This window comes from Coregonus clupeaformis, chromosome 20 (genome assembly GCF_020615455.1).
Source record: "Coregonus clupeaformis isolate EN_2021a chromosome 20, ASM2061545v1, whole genome shotgun sequence".
Lineage (NCBI taxonomy): Eukaryota > Metazoa > Chordata > Actinopteri > Salmoniformes > Salmonidae > Coregonus > Coregonus clupeaformis.
This window is the reverse complement of record NC_059211.1, coordinates 16,751,716-16,764,806: the sequence shown is the minus strand read 5'-3', so window position 1 is coordinate 16,764,806 and position 13,091 is coordinate 16,751,716.

The window sequence follows — 13,091 nt, the reverse complement described above, 5'->3', positions numbered from 1 at the left end:
ATGAGTCAGAGATACTTTTGAGCAGATGGGAAGAGAAGAAGATTTCCTGTTGGGTGGAAAAGTTTTCACATCGGTCCATGTCACACAGGTAAAATGGCAGAAGTGGATGCTGAGTTCGAATCAAGCAGCATGTCGAACAAAGTTGGTGAAGATGAATGTCCTGAATGGACAACAGTAGTGTCAAATTGGAACAAAAAGTAAATTGGAGTGGAGGATACGTCTATGAATGATAATGAATCGCTTCTTGTTGGGATGCATTTGTTGATTAAGGATACGGGAAACCAGTTAGAGGTGTCGAATGGTGAAGTATGCGCTGGGAAAAGTGAGTCTGTTAGTGACCAGGAGTGGTCTTATTTTGATTCATTGTATTTCTGAAGAACAAAGGAAGATTGCAGTGGGCCTCAAAAGACCCACTGGGTGAATGGAGACAAATAATAAAGTCTGTTGGTCCGTTTTTTTTATTTTTTATAAAGAGCCCTACCTACTCATCAGTGGAGGCTGCTGAGGGGAGGACGGCTCATAATAATGGCTGGAACGGAGCAAATGGAATGACATCAAACACCTGGAAACCATGTGTTTGATGTATTTTATACCATTCCACTGATACCGCTCCAGCCGTTACCATGAGCCCGTCTTCCCCAATTAAGGTGTCGCCAACCTCCTGTGCTACACCTGTGAAGATTGGTTATGTACGATACTCTGTAAGAGCGTTCATCCCCAAACCACTGCAGTGTAAGAACTGTAAAGGATTTGTTTCAAGTGTGTGCAGACAGACGGAGTATACTGAAGAACGGTGTGTAGAAGGACAACGGTGTTGCAGTTGTGGTGGGGATCCTGAGTAAAGGTGAAGGAGATTGAGGTGGCAAAAGTTACCGCGATCAATCGAGTCTCCTATGCAGAGGCGATTAAAATAATTGAGAAAATAAGTGATGCTAGTGAAGATATGGTAGTGGATGCACCACATCCTGTAGTAAATGTTTGCAGCCTGTCAAAATATACCCAGTGTGTTAAAATGGTGGGTTTTGTGGCGTTCATTGCCACAGATCTAAACTGTACAGCTCAAGTCTCAAAGAAGTCTAAGAAACTAGACATTATTGTGGCTGCTGCAGAAAAGTTTTTTACTGCCGCTGGAAGACGGCCCACCCTCCCAGGCTCCCCTTGAGCCTGTGTAGGGATCAGATATTTTTATTTTTAAACAAAGTTGTTTGGTTTATTTTATTTTGATCGTTTTGTTCAGTTTTTTGCAGGAATCCTGTTTCCATCCCGCACAGTAGGTGGCGTGATGCACATTACATTGTACGATCACCAATATACAATAGAAGAAGAAGTGGATGGAAAACTACATTGGAATACTCCCGCCTCCAGTAGTTGATCTAGAAGTGTTGGAGAGACTACAGAAAGATAGGGAGAGTGTTGATCCATCTGATTTGTTTAAGAGACGTCTGGAGACTGTGTATCAGGATTTTGTGGCCATTTACACAGATGGTTCAACAGATCCAAGGACAGGACGTACTGGGTCAGCATTTGTAGTGCAAGAATGTGGGGTGGAAGTCAGAAACGTATTACAGATCATCTGGCTGTATATTACGGCAGAGCTGATTGTCATACTGTTGGCCTTACAGTGGGTGGAGGAAGTCAAATAAGACAGAGTAGTTATTTGCTCTGATTCATGTGCAGTGTTAATGAGTGTCCAGTCCTTTAGCTCACGTAGCAGACAATACTTGCTTTATGAGGTGCTACAAACCCATGGCAGGATTAAAAGGATGGTTATACAGATAAGATTTACTTGGGTCCCAGCCCGTGTGGGGGTGGAGGGGAACGAGGCAGTAATGTACTGGCTAAACAAGCACTTAGCAGTGGGGATGTTGACAACGTTTCAATGAGCAAGGCAGAGGCAAAAATACTGATATATACAGTGATGGTGCAGAGATGGCAGGAGCAGTGGAATAGAGATAATAAGGGAAGGCATTTATTTCAATTACAGAGGAACGTCGGGGAGGGGAGGACGGCAGGAAGAGACAGAAGAGAGGAGGCTATTTTTACAAGATTAAGGGTGGGACACAGCCAGTTGAATAAGACATTACATGTGATAGGAAAGCATCCAACAGGAAAGTGTGATTATTGTCAGGAAACAGAGACCGTGGAGCATGTATTGCTACAGTGTGGGCAGTATCAGAGGGAAAGAGAGAGGATGAGATCTAGTATTAGGGAGAAGGGGATACAGGAAATTAGTTTAAAGAGTATATTGAGTAGAACGTCATTAGATACAGTCTCATATTTTGTTATCTTTTTTAAGAGCAACGGGGCTGGTAGGTAGGATTTAGATTCTCCCAGTCGCTGGCCCACACTCCAGTACAGTAGGTGGCGGTAATGCACCATAACGTTGGATGCCTACTGCCGATAAACCCCACTGAAGAAGAAGAACTCCATTGGAATCGTACTAACCCGTGAACATTGCCCATGCGTCGTCAATTGACCTCGCGGTGCATTCTGGGCATTTCTGGGACAAGAACCGCTCTCCTTCAAGGGGTGAATGGGAGTCAATTGGGCGCTAGCTCAAAAACCCATTGTTATCATGAATTTCGTCAACATTACAACTATTTTCCAAGATGTGAGATAATTAACTGGTTGTCTGTAATATCGTATAGCTGTGGAAACATGACTACGTACTTTCGAGGAAAATAGGCAGGTTTCTCGACTCATTCCCTGATTTTGGAACGGGATTGCGTGACGATTAGTTTAGCAACCGCGTGACACAGCATGACAATGGGAACGCGATTGGTCGACAATCTGCTGTGAGGCGTTACACGATCCTCAATTCATTGTCTAATTGGAATCCGATCTCCTCCTTTCTCTAGCTTCTCTGTATGAGTAGGGTGACCACATGTCCCAGATTGTGCAGGACATTCCTGCCCTTTGTCCCGCAAACAAACAATCAAGTTCCGCATTTTATCAACAAATTCAAACACCACTAATAAAAATAAATAAAATATGGTACATTTCTTCCGGATTTCAGTCAGACATTCCGACCTGTCTCTTGGAGTCATGTTGCGCTTATGAAAATGTATAAGGATGTGGTAGCCTAAGCCTACTGGTGACAGCCTCTGGAAGTAGTTTGGTGGTGGGAGTGTTCTACATTTTTTCGCAAACGGGGGCTCTCCATGCTCATTAGGTTCTCATTCAACATACACTACATGACCAAAAGTATGTGGACACCTGCTCGTCGAACATCTCATTCCAAAATCATGGGCATAGAGCAGGCAGCAAGCTTATAGGTCTGCTGTTAGAACCAGTAAAGGACTGCTTTACCACTCTTGGGTAGCAGAATTACTTTGGCTTCCCTCCAGGCCTGAGGACAAAGACTTTCCTCTAGGCTCAGATTAAAGATATGACAGATAGGAGTGGCTATAGAGTCAGCTACCATCCTCAGTAGCTCTCCATCTAAATTGTCAATGGCATGAGGTTTGTCATTATTAAGCGATAACAATAATTGTTCCACCTCTCCCACACTAACTTTACAAAATTCTAACTTGCAATGCTTTTCTTTCTTTCTTTCTTTTTTTATGCATGAATACGATGGCTTTCTGTTAATTGTTGGCATTTCCTGCCTAAGTTTGCCCACTTTGCCAATTACGTAATCGTTAAAATAATTGGCAACATCAAATGGTTTTGTGATGAATAAGCCATCTGATTCGATGAAAGATGGGGTTGAATTTGTCTTTCTGCCCATAATTGCATTTAAAGTACTCCAATGTTTTTTTTTTCCATCATTCATTATATCATTGATTTTGGCTTCATAATAGAGTTTCTTCTTCTTTTTGTTGAGTTTAGTCACATAATTTCTCAATTTGCACTAAGTCAGCCAGTCAGATGTGCAACCAGACTTATTAGCCACTCCTTTTGCCCCATCTCTTTCATCTATACAGTTTTTCAATTCCTCATCAATCCATTGAGCCTTAACAGTTCTAACAGTCAGTTTCTTAACAGGTGCATGTTTATCAATAATTGGAAGAAGCAATTTCATAAATTCATCAAGTGCAGCGTCTGGATGCTCCTTATTAATCTCATCAGACCCAAAAATATTTTTAACATCCACATAAGAGTCATAGAATAATATTTTGTATGATCTCTTATACACTATTTTAGGCCCAGCTTTTGGAACTTTGGCTTTCCTGGATATAGCCACTATATTTACCACTCTTGGGTGAGTGGCGCAGTGGTCTAAGGCACTGCATCGCAGTGCTAACTGTGCCACTAGAGATCCTGGTTCGAATCCAGGCTCTGTCGCAGCCGGCCGCGACCGGGAGACTCATGGGCGGCGCACAATTGGCCCAGCGTTGTCCAGGGTAGGGGAGGGAATGGCCGGCAGGGATGTAGCTCAGTTGATAGAGCATGGCGTTTGCAACGCCAGGGTTGTGGGTTCGATTCCCACGGGGGGCCAGTATATATATATATATATATATAAAAAAATGTATTCACTAACTGTAAGTCGCTCTGGATAAGAGCGTCTGCTAAACGACTAAAATGTAATGTAAATGTAAATATTGTGATCACTGCATCCAATGGGTACGAATACAACTTTAGAACAAAGTTCTACAGTATTAGTAAAAATTTAATTGATACATGTGGATGATCTCCCAAGTGGCACAGCGGTCTAAGGCACTGCATCTCAGTGCTTGAGGCGTCACTACAGACCCCCTGGTTCGATTCCAGGCTGTATCACAACCGGCTGTGATTGGGTGTCCCATAGGGCGGCGCACAATTGGCCCAGCGTCGTCCGGGTTTGGCCGGTGTAGGCCGTCATTGTAAATAAGAATTAGTTCTTAACTGACTTGCCTAGTTAAATAAAGGTAAAATAAAATGAAAACATAAATCTTGTACCTGTAGTGTTTGTAAACACCCTGGTAGGTTGATTAATAACCTGAACCAGATTACAGGCACTGGTTACAGTGAGATGCTTCCTCTTGAGCGGACAGCTTGATGAAAACCTGTCAATATTCAGGTCCCCAAGAATGTAGACCTCTCTGTTTACATCACATACACTAACAAGCATTTCACACATATTATTTATATACTGACTGTTAGCACTTGGTGGCCTATAGCAATACCCTAAAAGAAAAGGCTTTAGATGTGCCAAGTGAATCTGCAACCACAACACTTCAATAACACTTGACATAAGATCTTCTCTAAGCATTAAAGGGATATGGCTCTGAAAATATACAGCAACACCTCCCCCATAAGCATTTATGTCTCTTCTATAGATGCTATATCCTTGTATTGCTAATGCTGTATCATCAAATTAATTGTCTAAGTGAGTCTCAGAAATGGCTAATATATGAATGTTATCTGATGTTAGCAAGTTATTGATTTCTTGAACCTTATTTCTAAGGCTACATATATTAATATGGCCTATTTTCAGCCCTTTCCTGGGTAGCTTATCATAGATAGACATAATATAGAAAAGAGCAAACAAAGCAAGAGAAAAAAAAATACATTCAGCAGTCCATTAATCAATTGGTGTGTGTGCTGCGGGGTTGAAGCTACGAACCCATAGGCTTGGCTTGCTCATCCCTTCCAGACTTCTGTGAGGGAGGGTGGAAAATGAGCCTGTCATAGAGGATTTAAGCAATGTCTCCACGCGCTCTGGCAGCTTTCATGGCTGGGATAAGTTCTTTCCTCTTCTGGCGCACAGCTTCAGGATAATCCTTGTTGAGGAAGATATATGTTCCTCTCAAGTTCTTGGGTCTTTCCAGAACAGCTGCCTTGTCCTTGAACCTCAGGAACTTTGCCACTATCGGCCTGGGCCTGTCAACTGGGCCGGTGGTGGGTTTTCCAGTCCTGTGGGAGCGCTCCACCTCAATCTTCCTGTGGTCCATCTTCAATTTCTCAGAGATCATTTCCCTCACTTTGTCCTCAAACTCCGTCCAGGTCTCATGTGGAGATTCTGCACGGGGACACTGTCATGCTGAAACAGGAAAGGGCCTTCCCCAAACTGTTGCCACAAAGTTGGAAGCACAGAATCGTCTAGAATGTCATTGTATGCTGTAGCGTTAAGATTTCCCTTCACTGGAACTAAGGGGCCTTGCCCGAACCATAAAAAAACAGCTTCAGACCATTATTCCTCCTCCACCAAAAATGGCAGTATTCATTGGGGCAGGTAGCGCTCTCCGGGCATCCGCCAAACCCAGATTCGTCCGTCGGACTGCCAGATGGTGAAGCGTGATTCATCACTCCAGATAACGCTTTTCCACTGCTCCAGTCCAATGGTGGCGAGCTTTACACCATTCCAGCCGACGCTTGGCATTGCGCATGGTGATCTTAGGCTTGTGTGCGGCTGCTCGGCCATGGAAACCCATTTCATGAAGCTCCCTCGACAAATAGTTATTGTGCTGAAGTTGCTTCCAGAGGCAGTGAGTGTTGCAACCGAGGACATACACTTTTTTTACGCGCTTCAGCACTCGCCGGTCTCGTTCTGTGAGCTTGTGTGGCCTACCACTTCCTGGCTGAGCCGTTGTTGCTCCTAGAAGTTTTCACTTCACAATAACAGCACTTACAGTTGACCGGGGCAGCTCTAGCAGGGCAGAAATTTGACGAACTGACTTGTTGGAAAGGTGGCATCCGATGACGGTGCCACGTTGAAAATCACTGAGCTCCTCAGTAAGGCCATTCTACTGCCAACGTTTGTCTATGGAGATTGCATGGCTATGTGTTCGATTTTATACACCTGTCAGCAACGGCTGTGGCTGAAATAGCCGAATCCACTAATTTGAAGGGTTGTCCACATACTTTTGTATATATAGTATATTTGCTGCAACTTCACTTAAAAGTCTCCCTTCCAGTGGAGGCTGCTGAGGGGAGAACGGCTCATAATAATGGCCAGAACGGAGCAAATGGAATGGCATCAAACACCTGGAAACTATGTGTTTTATGTATTTGATACCATTCCACTGATTCCGCTCCAGCCATTACCACAAGCCCATCCTCCCCAATTAAGGTGCCACCAAACTCCTGTGTTTAATACACATAAGGGAAGTTGTCCCAATACTTTTGCTCCCCTAAAATGGGGGGACTATGTACAAAAAGTTGTGTAATTTCTAAACGGTCCACCCGGTATGGATGAAAATACATTCAAATTAAAGCTGACAGTCTGCACTTTAACCACAGTCATTGTTTAATTTTAAATCCAAAGTTTTGAAGTATAGAGCCAAAATAAGAAAACAACATGGAAATCATGTGTTTGATGTATTTGAAACCATTCCACTGATTCGGCTTCAGTCATTACCACGAGCATGTTCTCCCCAATTAAGGTGCCACCAACCTCCCTTCCTAACTGTTTTACATTCCCTGAGACCAACCAGAAAATGTTCCTTGGCCAAATATTCCCAGATTTTGTAGTCTCTCGTTTCTGCATCGGCAAATTTTGCGCAGGAAAAGGAGTAGGCTAGGTGCATTTCAAGGATTGCTCATTCGGTGCGCAGACTGCAGGGGTGTCGTAGCACTTCCACCACTTCTTACAATAGTGCTCCTATAGTAAAGTTTAGATCAAAGCTGAATCGATGTCTTGGACAGTGGCAACCCGTCATTCAGGGCAGGTTGGGCTCTGTTTTGAGCCCCACCTGTTTAGTTATATATATATATATATACAGTTGAAGTCGGACGTTTACATACACTTAGGTTGGAGTCATTAAAACTCGTTTTTCAACCACTCCACACATTTCTTGTTAACAAACTATAGTTTTGGCAAGTCGGTTAGGACATCTACTTTGTGCATGACACAAGTCATTTTTCTAACAATTGTTTACAGACAGATTATTTCACTTATAATTCACTGTGTCACAATTCCAGTGGGTCAGAAGTTTACATACACTAAGTTGACTGTGCCTTTAAACAGCTTGGAAAGTTCCAGAAAATGATGTCATGGCTTTAGAAGCTTCTGAAAGGCTAATTGACATCATTTGAGTCAATTGGAGGTGTACCTGTGGATGTATTTCAAGGCCTACCTTCAAACTCAGTGCCTCTTTGCTTGACATCATGGGAAAATCAAAAGAAATCAGCCAAGACTTCAGAAAAAAAATTCTGGTTCATCCTTGAGAGCAATTTCCAAACGCCTGAATGTACCACGTTCATCTGTACAAACAATAGTACGCAAGTATAAACACCATGGGACCACGCAGCCGTCATACAGCTCAGGAAGGAGGCGCGTTCTGTCTTCTAGAGATTAACATACTTTGGTGCGAAAAGTGTAAATCAATCCCAGAACAACAGCAACAGACCTTGTGAAGATGCTGGAGGAAACAGGTACAAAGGTATCTATATCCACAGTAAAACGAGTCCTATATCGACATAACCTGAAATGCCGCTCAGCAAGGAAGAAGCCACTGCTCCAAAACTGCCATAAAGAAGCCAGACTACGGTTTGCAACTGCACATGGGGACGAAGATCTTTCTTTTTGGAGAAATGTCTTCTGGTCTGATGAAACAAAAATAGAACTGTTTGGCCATAATGACCATCGTTATCATTGTTTGGAGGAAAAAGGGGGTTGCTTGTAAGCCGAAGAACACCATCCCAACCGTGAAGCACAGGGGTGGCAGCATCATGCTGTGGGGGTGCTTTGCTGCAGGAGGGACTGGTGCACTTCACAAAATAAATGGCATCATGAGGAAGGAAAAGTATGTGGATATATTGAAGCAACATCTCAAGACATCAGTCAGGAAGTTAAAGCTTGGTCGCAAATGGTTCTTCCAAATGGACAATGACCCCAAGCATACTTCCAAAGTTGTGGCAAAATGCCTTAAGGACAACAAAGTCAAGGTATTGGAGTGGCCATCACAAAGCCCTGACCTCAATCCTATATAAAATGTGTGGGCAGAACTGAAAAAGCGTGTGCGAGTAAGTAGGCCTAAAAACCTGACTCAGTTACACCAGCTCTGTCAGGAGGAATGGGCCAAAATTCACCCAACTTATTGTGGGAAGCTTGTGGAAGGCTACCAGAAACGTTTGACCCAAGTTAAACAATTTAAAGGCAAATGCTACCAAATACTAATTGAGTGTATGTAAACTTCTGACCCACTGGGAATGTGATGAAAGAAATAAAAGCTGAAATAAATAATTCTCTCTACTATTATTCTGACATAAAGTGGTGATCCTAACTGACCTAAGACAGGGAATTCTTACTAGGATTAAATGTCAGGAATTGTGAAAAACTGAGTTTAAATGTATTTGGCTATGGTGTATGTAAACTTCCGACTTAAACTGTGTGTATAAATATATATATATATAGTGCCTTCGGAAAGTATTCAGACCCCTTGACTTTTCCACATTTTGTTAGGTTACAGCCTTATTCTAAAATTGATGAAATTGTGACAAAGCAAAAAACATATTTACGTAAGTATTCAGACCCTTTACTCAGTAAAGGTGTTGATGCACCTTTGGCAGCGATTACAGCCTTGATTCTTCATGGGTATGACGCTACAAGCTTGGCACACCTGTATTTGGGGCGTTTCTCCCATTCTTCTCTGCAGATCCTCTCAACCTCTGTCAGGTTGGATGGGGAGCGTTGCTGCATAGCTATTTTCAGATCTCTCCATAGCTATTTTCACGTCTCTCGATCGGGTTCAAGTCCAGGCTCTGGCTGGGCCACTCAAGGACATTCAGAGACTTGTCCCGAAGCCACTCCTACATTGTCTTGGCTGTGTGATTAGGGTCGTTGTCGTGTTGGAAGGGGAACCTTCACCCCAGTCTGAGGTCCTGAGCGCTCTGGAGCAGGTTTTCATCAAGGATCTCTCTGTACTTTGCTCCGTTCATCTTTGCCTCGATACTGACTAGTCTTCCAGTCCCTGCCGCTGAAAAACATCCCCACAGCATGATGCTGCCACCACCATGCTTCACCGTAGGGATGGTGCCAGGTTTCCTCCAGACGTGACGCTTGGCATTCAGGCCAAAGAGTTCAATCTTGGTTTCATCAGACCAGAGAATCTTGTTTTCTCTGCACATGCTCGTGGTCCTCTGTAGCTCAGCTGGTAGAGCACGGCGCTTGTAACGCCAAGGTAGTGGGTTCAATCCCCGGGACCACCCATACACAAAAATGTATGCACGCATGACTGTAAGTCGCTTTGGATAAAAGCGTCTGCTAAATGGCATATTATTATTATTATTATTATGGTCTGAGAGTCTTCATGTGCCTTTTACTGAGGAGTGGCTTCCATCTGGCCACTCTACCATTTAAGGTCTAATTGGTGGAGTGCTGCAGAGATGGTTGTCCTTCTGGAAGGTTCTCCCATCTCCACAGAGGAACTCTAGAGCTTGGCGCATGTGACAAATAACATTTGATTCAATTCAATTTGAGTTAGAATAGTAGAGTACACAAGGTGCAATTTCGAAACGTGGTTGGGCATCAGCAATTTTCCTCTTGTTATATGTCACTCACTGACAGTCACTCAATTAGCCCATGTCCAAAAAAAATTAGCTGGCTAGACTAACACTAAACTATCTAAACTTGTAGTAATCATGGCCGAATTACCGACCAGGCACGCAGGGCCCGTGCCCAGGTGCCCTGACCTCCAGGGGGACCCCATTGATTTAGTCACTCTCGCTCAGGTATCATATTAACATGGCATTAGTCATTGCAAAACGGGTAAAATTGCAGGAAGTTAACTTTAAAACTTTTTTAAAATCCCTACACCCCATGGAAAAATGTGTAGAATTGCAGGAAATTAGCTGTAAAACTGCTATTTCTTCTCTCCGACCCATTGCAAAATGTGTAGAATTTCCCGTATTTGCCCTTGCACGACACGCCCTTACAATCCCCCAATCCGGGCCTCACTAAAAGCTCTGGCTGCAGCCCAATAAGTCGACCAGAATATGGGCAAGTGGGTGTGTCGAAAGGAAAGTAGAGGGCATGAGGGAAGGGTGGGTGTGTCGAAAGGAAAGGAGTAACCACGCAACTACTGTCCCGCTAGTATTTGGACTTCTATTTTGAAGCCAGATGATGAGTCTGAGTCATAGTACGTTTTACACAAATAGTTGTACATTTTCAGTTATAAAACTGGCTATTTTTTATTTTTTATTAAAAGTACTGATGATGGGTGTATTGTTGCTTGTATGCATTGTATGTGTGGGCTTACTGTGTCTGTCACCCTGATATTGGCTACTAGGTAGCTACTTCCCACGCCGTTGCAGGACAGTAGTGCTTGGCAATTGGTTGCGGGACAGTAGTGCTTGGCAATTGGTTGCGGGACAGTAGTGCTTGGCAAATGGGAGCGAAGGACACCGGTGTTGTTGCCGTTTATACCCTCCCCATTGAATAAACTGTATGTATCAAGGTGATATCTAAATTGGTTTTCAATATTAGTTATTTCTTGTGTAGGCTGCTATCCTACCATAAATAAAATCATGGGAGGGAAAAAATGGCCACGTTAGCTACTGCCTGTGACACCATGATACAGCTGCCCTGTAGGAAGCACCTCAGGTCAGCAAGCAGCTCCATACAACACCGGTGCACTAGTCATTCGCACTGGCTTACCAACTCAGCCACGCAAAACGGTTTAGTGGCAACAAATCTGCCCAATTAACTGATTTGCTTTCCATACACCCACCCCTTTAAAATATTATGTGTATTAAAGTAGTAAAAAGTACTTGGTCTAATATTCATAGCACGCAATGACTACATCAAGCTTGTGACTGCAAATTTGTTGGATGCATTTGCTGTTTGTTTTGGTTGTGTTTCAGATTATTTTGTGCCCAATAGAAATAATGGTAAATAATATATTGTCATTTTGGAGTCACCTTTATTGTTAATAAAAATAGAATATGCTTCCAAACACTTCTACATTAATGTGGTTACTACCATGATTTCGGATAATCCTGAATTAATCTTGAATAACGATGAGTGAGAAAGTTAGACGCACAAATATCATACCCCAAGACATGCTGACCTCTTAACATTACGATAACAGGGGAGGTTAGCATTTGGGGGGGGGGCCTTATGATATTTGTTGAGAGGAAGTGTAGTGACGGGAAGTGGGAGAGGATAGAGCTAGATGAAACTTGGCCAACATTCTTCTAATTTTCTTATTGATGAAACATTCGATCTCAATACAGTTTTCCGTTCCCAAAACGATCATCTGTTACTAACAGAGTGCACTAAGTTTTGTAGACTTCACCCTTTCTAAAAGTTTCTAAAAATGTTATTGTTCAGGAGTGCAAGGGCAAATTGCGATATTGCACACAAGCGCTTCACAGAGTAGGTGTTCGCTAAGGGAAATATGCAAATACATGCTAGAACGCTAGATCGTGCTTGGCCCTGCCCACCTCCTTGCTTGTTCTGCCCATTATGCTTAATTTTCTCCCATTGGAAACGACACCCCATGGTCTATCTTGGGTTAGTTATCAAAATCTTTGCTTGCACTAAGTGGCAAATCAAGTTGTTTTTGACTGGAGTCACTGGGCTAGTGGTCCACTAGTATATTCAGACTGGGCTACTAGTGGTCCGTAAATCCAGTCAAAATAACCAACTTCATTTTCCACTTACCTTGGCTGTTGATTCACCTAGAAAGTTTGGTAACTCTTTATTTGAGAATATATTAATAACACATTCCCTACATAACATACTCACACACAGTACAACAACCACACGTTCATATTTCCGATGTCACTTGCGATGAGATAATATGGTGGCACTTTTCTCTGGGACTCCCTTTCCCTAACCTTAACCTATATCTCCAAACCTGATTCGTTAATTCTACTAACCTGCGATGAAAAAGTCGTAGGCTTGTTTTCAGTGAATCTCCTTTTTTTCTAGGCCTTTTTTCCAGACATGGCTAGAAGGAATCCAGCTTTTTTCAAATTAAGGTCAAATGTTTATTTTATTTTTTTGCATTTTAGCTAACCCTAACCCTTTTCCTAACCTTAACATAGCAGGTTAGGATAATTAGGTTAAGGTTAGGAAAAGGGTTCGCTAAACTGCAAGAAAAACAAAACAACTTTTGACCTTAATTTGACAAAAACTGGATTCCTTCTAGCCATTACCCTTTCCCCCCTACAACCAACTTTGAACGGGGAGGGGGGGTTCATTGGGTTGCTTGCTGATCACG